Below are 14,061 nucleotides of genomic sequence, written 5' to 3'. Positions count from 1 at the left end.
CCCCTTTGACAGTTCTGCATCCCAAAGTGTTAAAATTGTTCAGATCTCATACCTGCTCTAAAAAGCTTTGCCATCAGTTTAACAAAATCGTTCCTCAAACATGGAACTGTCGTTTACCGCTCTAGTGCTGGCGAGGCGTAAACCACACCTTCAGCAGTAAGTCCTGAGGGCTCACCAATAAGTCCAATAAGTATTGTGCTTCCTCTACTGCGCAATATAGTATATTATTCATGGGCGAAATACGAAAACACCCGTGTACTTATATTTAGGTGCACCTTAGAGGACCCCAGGTGTTCCAAGTTATTCCGGAGCTCCCCACTACGGCGTGCCTCATAATCAGATCGTGGTCTTGGCACGTAAAATCCCCATAATTTCATTTTTTTTTTCATATTGATGGACATCTACATTACCGCCCGGTGTGTTAGCACAGGCATACGCCGACGACAGGGGATTGTCATTTCCACAACCAGCCGCTCGGATCAATAAGCAATGGCACTCGAGGCACTCATTTCCTGCCGTGCGCGTCGTGCAAAAGTTAACATCAGCATAGAAAAAAAAAAAAAAAAACCAACACCCGCGCTAATACTACCCCGAATTTGCAACCCTACTGTTCCTTTAGATGGTGTCAGCCTCATATGCCAGTATTAAAAAAAAAATCCATGGCACTACATTTTATTCCAATTTAAGCTTCACTGAACATGTAAACTATCTATGAACCAAGTCAAAAATTCTTTGCTACCGTTTTCTCACATTTTTTTTCAAGATGCATTATTCTGTATCCCCATTTGACATCCGCTTTTTATATCGTATACATCAACATTTTGATGTCAACATTTCCGACCTCTCAAGTTCGCTTAAAATCTCGCCACCATATGACACAACACCCAGGGGCGGATCCAGGTTTTTTCTGAGGGGGGGGTCAGCTTTTGTCAATGATGATGATGATGATGATTTATTTTTTATTTATCTATTTATTTATCACAATACCCACAGCGCCCGTAGGCATTACAGCGGGGGGGTGAAGGAAACAAAGAACCAATCAATAAAGCAGGCAAAACAAAACATGTACCCGGAACACTTTCATACTCGCACATACACACAAAAACACTATCTTACTTCAGTGGGCGTATACAGTTTGACAATACATCATTTGAAAAAATCGTTCCGACATCGGATGGTAACTTGTTCCATTGGCTTATGGTTCTGGGAAAAAATGACATTTTAAACGCTTCAGTTTTGCACGCTATTTCTTTAACCTTATTTTCATGGTCCAGCCGTTCGGAAACATAATCAGGCTTGAAAAAATATTTCCCGGGGTCTATACCTGTTCGAGAGTGGAATATGTTGTGAAAAAATTTCAATCTTAGATATTTCCTGCGTTGCTGCAGCGATTCCGAACCGAGGCTTTCTTTTGCTCTTGAAACACTGAAATTCCTGGCGTAATTTGAACAAACAAAACGAACGGCTATGCTTTGAATTCTTTCTAAACTGTTTACGTCACGTGCCGACCACGGATCCCACACAGCACACGCATAATCCAGAACAGATCGGACATTTGATTTGTACAATGATACCTTTGTCTCCAGTGGCAACTTTTTTGCATTTCTGCGCAGGAAACCTAGAACGCGGCATGCTTTAGTTGTGATGTGATCAATGTGACGGCTCCAAGAAAGAACAGGTGTGAAATAAACGCCAAGATGTTTGTGCTCCTGAACTGATATTATCGTGGTTGAATTTAAAGAGTAACAGAAGTCATGAGTTGTTCTTTTCCTCGAAAAACGCATATGAACGGTTTTTTTTTTTTTTTCAAGTTAATGAGCATGTGCCACTTGTTGCACCACTCATTTATCTTATACAGGTCATTTTGTAAGACATTGCAGTCATGGGCAGTATTAATAGTCCTGTACAAAACACAGTCATCGGCAAATAGCCTCATTTGCGATGAAATTCCGGAGCAAATATCATTTATATAGATGAGAAACAAAAGCGGTCCTATGACTGATCCTTGGGGCACGCCAGAGGACACATCAACTTCACGGGATGTTTTTCCATTAAGCACAACTTTCTGTTTTCTTAAATTTAGGTATTCTTTTATCCAGTTAACAACCGTGCTGTTTATATTATACATTTCTAATTTTTCTATAAGTAAAGAGTGAGGGACAACATCGAACGCCTTCTTGAAATCTAGAAACAAACAGTCAACAGAAAAACCCTTATCCAAAGCTCCTGCTAAATCATGCGTTAACTCAAGCAACTGTGTTGTACAGGAAAATCCACTACGAAATCCATGCTGCTGAGGGCTAAGCAAAGAGTGCACTTTCATGTGGCTCATAACATTACTGTAAAGTGCATGCTCAAGTATCTTACAAGCAACGCTAGTAAGCGAGATAGGCCGGTAATTCAAAACATTACTTCGCGGTCCACCTTTATGCACAGGGACGACATTGGCAAGTTTCCAGTCATCCGGTAAAGAGATTTCTAGTAAAGATTTAGTAAAAATTACGCACAAGTATTTGGACACTTCCCGTGGGCACAAAGAAAGCAGTGCCGGTGACAAAGCATCCGGCCCAGTTGCTTTAGACGAATTCAGTGTCTTGAAAACGGCCTCTATTCCTCGCTGGTCGATCATGATATCGTCCATGGGCTCACCCAACACTGGGGTGGATCGCGCCACAGTGTTTTGAGTGTCAACACGAGCAGCATACACAGAACTGAAAAACGAGATGAAGCACTCGGCTTTTTCAATGTCCTTTATGGACGGTAGCACCATCGCTATCAAGAGCCGGTATTGATAATACATCTTTATTGTTCATTTTAAAGAATTGCCATAGTTCTTTCGGTCTTTTCTGTATGCGCAGGTGGAACGTGCTGAAGTACTTATCTTTGGCTGTCTGCATAGCTGCCTTCATCTCTTCAGTTTTGTTTTTGAGTTTATCTTTAAGCTTCAACGAACGGTTTTTCTTATAAGCAGCGTAAACATGCGCTCTCTGCCTGGCCTTACATTTCACGTGTCGCGAACACCACAGCTTACTTTTGCTGCGCCGCGCAGTCATAACCAGTGGCGTAGCCAGAAATTTTGTTCGGGGGGGGGGGCTCAGGTTGCAGCGCGGCCTCCTCCTTATAGAATTTGTCGAGGGATCAAATGCATGAATAATAACTGCATTGTCAATTACATTGTATATTAGATGCTGCAAACGAATTATTGAACGCTATGCACTGTCCATTAAGATATGTATGTTGTCATAAAAGAATAATTCATATGCCCCAAAAATTGTGGCAGAAATATCTGATATCAATGCTTCCGCGTTTTTTTTTGTCTAATTAATAAGTAAAGAAAACATCACATGAACTTTAGAACTATTGACCCTTTTCGGGGAGCAGTTTGTTTTAGAGAAACGAGATGGCGCTCACGGCGGCGCGCCATACCTCTCCTCAGCGACCGCGCACGAATACGAAACCATTACCGCTTCTACCTTGCTTCTGTGCGATCAGCTGTCGGAAATGCAACTGAGTTTTCGCTAACACACTGTGCTCCAATCATGCTAGATTGAATAATGTGGATTGAAGACGTGTGCAGTAGTTGGCTGCAAAAATAGTGACTGGCATGTTAAGGAATAGAATGAATCTGCGTGGCCAAGTTCGCGGACCGCTGCTGCAACTGTCCGAATGTGTTACCGGCACTTCGTGATGTACGTACGGCTTTCCTCGAGGATAAAGAAATTTGCTCATCCGCCAGCCTTGTATCGCTAACCTTCAAAGAAAGGGCTTCATCCCCATAACGTCGGCAAGAATGAGTACCACTCGTTAAACAATGACAAAGGGAGTAGCACCGCTTCCTGTCATATTAAGTTTCGCGCACGTTATCTATACACATCTGTCCAAATGGCAGGAAAACTTACGCCCACTCTATCGCCGACGTATCAAGAATAAGTGAATACCAACACTTGAATATATGTGCACTGTATACACGCAATAAATGACGGACTACACCTATAGCGCACTAATGGTCGAAGGTGAATGTTTCGTGATGGTCCACAAGAGTAAACAAGTTACCAGCTGTAATATATATTTGCTACAAGGTATTACAATGTACAAAACAGCTACGTTTGAAGCCTTGTGCGCAGCAAGAACAAATCTATCGGATCCGGAGCTGAGCACACCCGCGAGTGATTAGGCAGAAAATAATCAGATAGGAACTTCACTGAGTCAGAAACTGACAAGCCACTGCTTCAAAATATTTGCCCAATAAAGAACAAAGAGCAACACACACTCATCCTGACTGAATATATAATCGGACAGCTTGGAATTCATATTTAGCCCCGCTTTTAGAACAAGCACCATATACGCTGCTTATGCCATTATGTTGTCATAAAAGCATTATGTTGCCATAGCTTAATCAGCTCCGAAAGCGCTTTTGCATGTTCTCTGAAGCTGTGATCAAAGCTTCGTGTCGTCCATCTAGTCACCGTCTATGATATCTCCGAAAACAGATGTTTTCTAAGCCGCGCCGGCGTCATACACTTCCATTGTAAACAAGGAGGCAACGGAGGCTGTTGAGGCAAGCAATGGACGCGTCACCACGTGATCAAATATGGCAGCGCCCACGGGATCGCCGCGAAAAGGGTCAATACCAGTTCGAAACCAGCAAAGCAGTGCATGCAGCTTATATGAAAAACGTAAAGGCCATAAAATGAATAAGTTGAGGACACATATTTTGATGAATCTTTGTCATTCAAGAACCTTGTTTACATTTTTGTACATATGCAACGGCCAGGAAGAAACCTCAATGACGCTATCCCTCGTTGCAATCGATTGCGCAGGAGCAGCTGTAATTCGTCGTGTATTGTAATTACACCGAGATAATACTCGCAGCAGTGAGTACAAATAAGAAGTGGGAGTTCTGCAAAATATATATTAGAAATTGCGAAGATAGAATGGAATATAGAAATGCGAAGATACAACTCGCTAAAGGGCAAAAAAAGAGTCGTTGGAAACAAAGTTCACTGCTTGTATACACAAAACCAACAAGATATTTAAAAATACGTATCAGTCTCCAATAAATCTACGTATTTAAGCAAACGTTAGTGTATATAATGCGTCAAATAAGACAAATAGATATGTTGCTCAGTCACAGATAGTAAACTTTGCGCACAGAAAGACAGATGATCTAGGCAAGAACATAACTATGATCGCAGAAATCGTGATATGTACTTGGGCCATGCAGCGGTCGCGACAGCACCATGTGGGTAGAATAATAGAGGAATAATGCATAAGTCAGTACGAAAATGTTTAATTTAACTGTCTGCACAACGCCAACAATTATTCTGCACCCAAAATTAAAGGAGGGTATTCCTTCGTTTCAAAAAAGAAATAAAAGCAGGTAGCTGAAAATGAAAGAAAAGGACAAGCGAAGGCCACAGATGATGCGGCAAGTTGAACTATCCAATATCCGAGTGTGTTTTTGGCAATTGGTTATTGGTATTTTCGTAATTTTTGTATTCGCGTGATAATTGTGATCATGATGCTAACTGCTAGAATAAACGGCGAAAATTTCTGCGGTTTTAAAAGCTAATGAACGGTCACACGTTTTCATAATTAAGAACTTATGGACCTGAAGGAACAGTGCTTTTTACTTGCATTGATTTTTGCTGCTTCGCTATCTAAAGGACAAACTTCTCTCGGCGGGAAAGTTGAGCGAAGCGGTCAATGACTTCGGACACGTTGATGCCGACGTCTCTGTGGCTGTATAGAAGCGCCAGCCTAACCATGCGTTCCACAGACATTGTAGAGCGCAAGTAGTTTTTTAGTAAACTCTTGTTAAAAAAATATTCTCTCTGCGCTGGCAGTGGTCACTGGAAGGGTGACTAGAAGCTGCAGCAGTATTTACACATTTACATAGAACCTGCTGTCGCAATGAGAGATGGGCATCTATTCCGGTGCTAAAACCTAAAACAATCCCTTGATGTCGTTGGCATACTTGTTTAGGTACCTTGCAGAAACAGTAGGCTGTTCGATTCCAGCGATGTCCGTCGTTTCGTCAGGAAGTATGGAGAAGCAGCCTGCTTTTGAATCTAGGCTTTCTTTGATAATGGCACCATAAATTTCTATAACTTGGTTTTGTGCGTCTGGGCTTAAATACGAGGCATTACTGGGGCAACTAAATTTCCAAATGGTTCTTCAGATATGTATCTCCACAATCAGCTCGCATGCGAAGAAGCACTCTGAAAATGCCTGTATTTTCAGCAGGGGCATTGCTTAAATCCATAGGGCCCCTGTCCCTGTGGCCACGGAGAGCCAGACCTTGTCGCCCGCAAAAAAAAAAAAAAAAAAAAAAAAAAAAATCGCAATAGTAGGCCATTTACTTTCTTCTGTTTTCTCATAATTTACTTTGCCTGCCCTGGTCCAGCTGATCAATGACGTTTGGCACGCTTCCTGAAAATGTTTGGAGAAAATTATCAGCTGCTAGCTGACAGTCACTGTGATATTTAGTATTTTCGTGTGTGTGGGAGATTGCGAGCGCGCGCTTCCATTTATGGAACGGCTTGGACACAAGCGTTTTGGTGCGCGCATGTTGGTCCAAGTTTATAAGAAGATTAACCCCATAAAGTTCTAGAATTGAAAATCTTTTAAAGCATGCCTTTGGAAATGTCAGCGCACCTTTCGCGTCAAAAGTTTATGAGAACTTTATACCCATAAAGTTTCGTAATTGAAATCCATGCGCTCCGTATATTCCGCGGCCGCTGCGAGGTGCCGCAACGCGCCCGCTCGCTATCGAAAAGCCGATGAAAGTTTGTGCTCGGATGGGGCTCCTTGCGTTACGTGACTCCAGGTGCAAGGACGTTGTCACGAAATCTAGCCCGAGTTCGCAATGTTCGTGCCGAAATGTCTTTGCGAGCGTGAAAAAGACATTGTAGACAAAATCCAGAATGATTGCCGGCGTCGGTGGTAGTTTTGGTCGGTGGTGCATGCCCGCACGAAAAAATTCGGGGGGGGGGGGGGGGCTGAAGCCCCATCAGCCCCCCCCCCCCCCCCCCCTGTCTACGCGCCTGGTCATAACCCATGATGGTACATATCTTTCACGCTAGTAGCATTTCTAGTAGCATTTCTAGTAGCATTTCTAGTAGCAAATGATAGTAGCATTTCTTATTTACCGAAATTTACCGTTTTTCCAGACGATAAACCCGCGTTTTATACGGCTAAAGCTACACCTGTAGCCCTCCGTGGTGGCTCAGTCAGCTCAGGCGTTGAGCACGAGATCGCGGGATCAAATCCCGGCCGCGGCGGCCGCATTTCAATGGAGGCGAAATGCAAAAACGCCCGTGTTCTTGCGTTGTAGTGCAGGTTAAAAAACCCCAGGTCAAAATTAATCAGGAGCCTTCCACTACGGCGTGCCTCATAATCAGAACTGGTTTTGGCACGTAAAACCCCAGAAAGAGGAAGGAGACCTGTAGCGAAGCCAGGTATCGGTTTCTCCGAGCTTATAGGAAAAGGACGTTACCCAATACAGCCATGTGCTTGGCGGCTGCGCCTGATAATACAGGGTGCTCAAAACTAAGCTTTATGGTTTTCTTAAAGTTAGGCACTGGGAGGCACGCGAAGACCACCTGTGCAAATAAGTTATGTGGCTAGGGGGGCACAAAGTGAGATGATAATTATCGCTGTGAGCAGCCCAATTAACTAAAATTGAACAATTATTTTTGTTGACTGCAGTAAGTGGGTATGTTTGTATGAAAACTTAGAGACAGTCGAGTTTCTACACAGTATCAGTCGGAAGAATTATTCTAGCATGTCCGTGCTCCGAGATATCAGACTCCAAATTTCAATTGTCGTACTGCGCAGAATAATCGAGAATAAAGACGCGACAATTCTCATGAATTCCCGTGAATGACCATGAAGCTCAGTGACCACTTCTGTGGAGGAATGGTGGTGCCATCTTCTCTCTTGAGTCGTGGTGGTGTGTTGACTAGAGGAACGTTCTTGAATACGGGCGTAACGCTCCGCTCCAACGCAGCAACCACTACGCTGGTGTTTTACGATATACGAATCACCGCGTATGAAGACTCACGATGCCACCTACAAGAATAACGATGTGACGTAGTAGGCGAGAGCGCGAGCCAGCGTCTTCATGTTTTGTTTTTCCACGCGACGTCATCCTTTTACACAAGGCGCGCATCTGCTCCCGTTTCTCTAACCACGCGACGCCATCCTAGGCCCGCGCGCTGGCGTTGGCCGCTGACGTCACGCTCCCCCACTTCGCAGCCGCGGCTCGAGGCTTCGCCCCGCTCCGCGAGAACGCCCACTCAGATAAACGGATCCGGCGGGCTTGAGCCTCCTATGCTTAATGTACGACAATAAAACTGCGAAGTTACATAAAAAACTTGTAGCGTACGAACGGTACTGTGATCGTACTGGATATTGTCAACGTGTAACTGTGATCACAATGAGTGCTACAGTTAAAAAAAAGTTGCCTATGCGTAGTTCTTATAGTTTAGCTGTTAATAGTTATTATTTATATATGAACACTTCAGCGAGAGATCTCTTTCATTAAGCAGGTTGGTCGCGGAACCGATAACAGCCAATGAGGCAACCGTTGACACCCCAAGGGGAAACTAAGTTAATCAGGTGCGAAGGCGCTCGAGCGGACCTCGGCGTGTTTGGCAAAAGGGACGTCCCCTCGTTCATTCGACGCCACCGACGGGACGAGTAAGGCACGGCAGGCGCCAGGAGGTCCAAGGTGTTCATGAGAAAAAATAACTACGGCAACTTCGCGACACCACACTCCTACGCAATACAACTAAGCTTGCGAGCGAGCTAGCTTTACTTCTACATGGCTGATACCACTGGCACTCGCGAAAAATACTTTTGAAGAATGCTGATGGCCATTTTTTTTGCGACAGGGCCGTCCCCCTGTCAGCGAGGGGGCTATGCAGAAATCTGAGGGGGGGGTCAGGACATCCGGACATCCCCCCTGGATCCGCGCCTGACAACACCCCTAATCGCCATCACAGCGGTGCACTTAGTGTGAGTCCAGTCGCCTCATACGTCGTATCTTGGTATCGGGCTCGGTTTTTAGCTATGTACGAACTAGCCCAGCAACCCGTTTTACTATGATATTACAACTATGATATTATTAATACTATGATATTAGTGCCTGCAAACGCAGCGTGCGCAGGCGCAGACGACGAGATGCGATTCAAACGAGGCGCGCAATCAACGCGAACCCCAGCCTCCGCCAGTATGGCGGCGCCATCTAGTTAAGGTGCCTGCAAACGCAGCGTGCGCAGACGACGAGATGCGATTCAGACGAGGTGCGCAATCAACGCGAACCCCAGCCTCCGCCAGTATAGTGGCGCCATCTAGTTAAGGTACCTGCAAACGCAGCGTGCGCAGACGACGGGATGCGATTCAGACGAGGCGCACAATCAACGCCATCCCGATGTGAGATGTGCGCCACGTATTCTGGATACCTCTTCGGTACACGTTATGGCGTATCCTCGCAAGGTACTAACCGCTGCTGAAGAAGCGAATCGTAGAGCTACGTGCGCGGCTACAACCAGGCGTCATCGGCCTCAGCAGACTGCTGTGCAGATAGCATTACAAGCCGCAGCTCGCCATCGACGCCGGGCGGACAGTTCAGATCGTTCTCATCAAAACGAGGCGAAGAGACTTTGCCGCGAAGACCCTGTTGTACGTGGTGCCGAAATTGGGGCCTCTCTTGAGCCGCTCCACCAGCTTACGCTGTGACTGTGCTGCACGTGCCGCGCAGGCCTGTGACTTTTTTGTACGTGGCGGCGTCTTCCACTGTCGTTGGATTTGGCCAGAGAATCGGGGGCGCCCGGAGGTTAATTTCGCAGGCACGTTGTTGTACCAACTGATTTCCCTCGATCCCAGCATGACCAGGTACCCAACGCAGGGTGATTGTAATGTTCGGGATGCGGTTACAGGATTGTATTAGAATGTCATGTAGGTTGGTTTCCAGAAGTCGGCGTTGTATGTTGCGAATGGCTTTGCTAGGGTCAGTATAAATGTTGATGTTATTGGACTGGTGCTTAGTGAGTAGAGAGGCTTCTTGTATGGCATATATTATCGCGCGAGTTTCTAGAGTGTCTATGTTGGGAGGGTCGGAAAACAGCCCAGCTGTTTTAGTGATCGGTGCTGTCTGTCGTGGTGTATATATTGCATACGCGTATGACCCCATGTTAGAGCGTGTGGCGTCCGTATATATCGTAATGAAATTTCTGTATGGGTGCTGCCATATTTCTATAAGTGATCGCGGTTAGGGTGGCTGTTACGGTCACCGGTGGTAACTGCCACAGTAATTCTCCGTATACGACGCGCATGCGCAAAGGCCATAACGCAAAGGCCAACTCTCTATTGTAGACAATAATCAGCCAGTTATTCCCGGAACTACATACCGCTGCGCAAGGATATGGTCTGTGTACGCCTCGTACCTTCGGCAGTGCTGACAACAGCTTGTCAGAGGGAGTATAGTACACTGTACTGCTGTGTAAGAAGACGACGACGCTCGAGCCATTGCTGATGATGATAATTTCTATGTTACATCGCCGGCGCAGACTAGCGTTTACAAGCTTCGCTTGAAAGAAAACGTCATAGTCTCTCCTATATCGTGTGTAGCTATATACCGTGAGGCGGATAGAAATGCGAACCCTCCGTGTGGTCCCGATCCCGCAAACTTGGAACGTTTCACCGGAGCAACGGTCAATCACCGCATACACAGCTTCGCATGGTCATCCACCTTCACAGAGTGGAATGGCAATGAATTTTTTTTTCTTGCCGCGCGCGCCCTATAGACTTCAGATGAGGAATTACAGAACAGACAACATTCCCTCGAATGAGTTTGTCGTGGCTCAGTGCCGCCGAATCGCACCACACCCAACGACGCTGTAGACGAGCTGCTAGCAGCGCGGTTCGTTGCAGCACGAAGGGTATATGGCGTTACGTTACGGGGCACGAAGTTGCGGGTTGGATCCTCTGCTTCCGTGGCCGTAATCCGGTCTGGACGCAACGTAGAAACTATATTGAGATTGCGGCGCCGTGTCACTACGGGGTCGTCCAACCATTCCAAGTTTCTCGTTAATTTTAAACATGAATAGAGCGACAGCAGCTGGTTTTACACACAAATAAATTGGACTTTTCGCACACACTGCAACCCGGAATTTCAATTTGAAATCGCTGCCTCTAAGCGTTGCTCCCACTGACAGTGACCGCAATGTCGGCAGGGCTTGTGTGACGGCTATGAGTATCTCGTATATGCACCATGACGCTTTATGCAAGACGTGTATCAGTATATGTTTGTTCGATACTACAATTGAGGCATCATGTACATATATGATACTTCTAAGATCCACACAGATGCCCTATAACATACATTATTATTGCGATAGCAATTATATGGACACTCAAAAGCAGATTTCTGCCGTCGGCGTCGCCGTCGCCGTAGCCGTCGCCGTCGCCGTGAGGTTCCGTATGACGTCAATGGAGATGAAATCGTCGCCGCGCGCCGAACGCTGTATGTGCGAGTGAAAGGGCGCGAGGGGCGCGCGCTTTCACGGGGAGTGAACGCACGGCGGAGAACAAACGCGCGTTCTGCGCCGTGCTCGCTTAAGGGCTGATGATGATGATGATGATAATAAGTGGTTCTTGAGGGAAAGGGAAAGGTTGGCGCTATCTTCTTAAGGGCTGCAGAAGTAGGCGTTTCTTTCCTCCTTTACAATCATCATATATGTGGAGCAAACGCGCCTTCTTCCGACGCGCGAGAGGCCGTGGGGAGGGGGGGGGGGAGGGAAGGGAGGCGACGTTTAGCTGCGGCACTAAGTGCCTATTTATATCAGAGGCTCCGGCAACAGTCACCAACGCCGCACGCATTTTGAGCGAACGCGGGCAAAACGCCGACGGCGTCGACAACAGTTCTGCGTGTTGCTGGTGCTGCATGCTGCATGTCCAAGTTTATACAGCTGATAAAGCTACTATCATTACTCCGTATAGCTCTCTACAATTTTGCTATCGCAATTTATGCTTCGCCTTTCAGGTGAAACTGCGACAACTTTTTTTCAGTTCATTAACGATCACAATGCAACGCTTAGGATCCGAAATCGCCTTATATTTATATACAGAGAATCTATACTATTTGATTACGTGATATTTACGCATTAAAAGCGCATACGCGCCGCAGAGACATTGAAAAAGAGAAAACAAAAACACCGTAACTTTGGGGTCTTCGCGCATTTGCTGTGTTACGTAACCACCGCACACACTCTGGGGATCGATGTAACTTAATGTTATTTATTTGTTCGACAACTGGAATAAGCGTAAAGTGTCAAAAATAGTGGCAATAACTTTGCTTGCATCATATACCTGTTTACAGAACATGATCATGTAATGTATCAGACGCGGGACTTGGGCGCAAGGCGGTCAGGTTTTGCGCACAGTCGGGCGCAGCGACGCGCTAGTCTAAAGAGCTGTCTTAAAGATGACAAAAGTTATCTCGATTTTGTTCGACAGTTATAGTTTCCTGGTTATAGTCGTATCAGGCCTTGCCTGCTTGTGTGACGCGTTTACTTCTGACTGCATGCGCGGCTGCTGTTGGCATTGGTCATATGGATGAGCGGGGTTCCACGTGTACTACGTGAACAGATCTTGAATTTGTTGAAGCTAAAGGTTCCGTCTGACGTAGGAGACGTATTGGTACTCAAGTTAAGCGCGGGGCAGTAATGACGGACCAGCACTTTGAATGAATGAATGAATGAATGAATGAATGAATGAATGAATGAATGAATGAATGAATGAATGAATGAATGAATGAATGAATGAATGAATGAATGAATGAATCCGTTATTCTGCTTAAGGGTGCACAGGTGGTAGAACGTCAGAAAATAAAATTCATTGACGATTTAGCGGTAAATGCGAGAGAAATGCGTTGTCATTATACGTCGCACCTATTTGAGATCCCGGATCCATGATTTAAACCGCGTTCACCGCGTTGCAAAATGTTGTTCAGGAGCTTACTCGACAAACTCCCTGTCTTTTCGAGCAGTGAAGTGCAACTGACGGTGCTCCGAAGCAGACCACCATCAATCAATATATGCATGCTTTTCTAGGCCCTCCCATTCCCTCTCTGCCTCTACCACGTGACCGGCATCACGCACGCACGCACGCACGCACACACACACACACACACTTTTCTCACTTTGAAACTTCCAATGCTGACGCATTAAAATATCTCCATCTATAGTGGAAGACGTCAACACGAGCGCTGATAGTACATCTAATTCAATTGTCGCGAACTGAGTTAGTGCCACTGCCTCCTCAGTACGTTTATCGACAGCCTGACAACCTAGCACGGGACAGCCAGCCGGTCTGCAATGGATAACTTCCCCCCCCCCCCTCTCTCTCTCTCTCGTGATTTTGAGAAACTAAATAAATTATCAGTTTCGCCCGACGACAAAACATTGAAAGTGATTGCAAAGTTCAGCCTTGCGCTGAAGGCATCTGAGAGCGATGGCGTGATGAGGAAGCGGGCCAGTGGTTTTGCAGGCGTCGCACATCGGTACCACACGAGATGAGACTGAAGGTAAACCGTCGGCGTTTTTCAGCATCGCAAAGATAGAATTACATAAATTTAGTTTTGCCATTTACTGCATATTCCACTCAGACGCCTGTACGCCCTACGATGTGGTATTTACACAGCTCCTCAGCAGGAACCTTAATTGTGTGTATTGACCATTTTCGTGGAGCAGTTTGTTCTAAAGAAACGAGATGGCGCTTTCGGCGGCGCGCCACACGTAGCCTCAACGACAGTGCACGAATACAAAACCATTACCGCTTCTACCGTGCTTCTGTGCGATCACCTGTGGGATATGCAACTGAGTTTTCGCTAACGCATTGTGCTCCAATCATGCTGGATTGAATCACGCGGATTGAATACGTGGGCAGTAGTTGGCTGCAGAAATAGTGACTGGCAAATTAAGGAATGGAATGAATCTGCGTGGCCAAGTTCGCGGACCGCTGCTGCAACTGTCCGTACGTGTTACCTGCACTTCG

This window comes from Dermacentor silvarum, chromosome 8 (genome assembly GCF_013339745.2).
Source record: "Dermacentor silvarum isolate Dsil-2018 chromosome 8, BIME_Dsil_1.4, whole genome shotgun sequence".
Classification (NCBI taxonomy): domain Eukaryota; kingdom Metazoa; phylum Arthropoda; class Arachnida; order Ixodida; family Ixodidae; genus Dermacentor; species Dermacentor silvarum.
The sequence above is the reverse complement of the archived record's forward strand: the minus strand, read 5'-3'. Positions refer to the sequence as shown.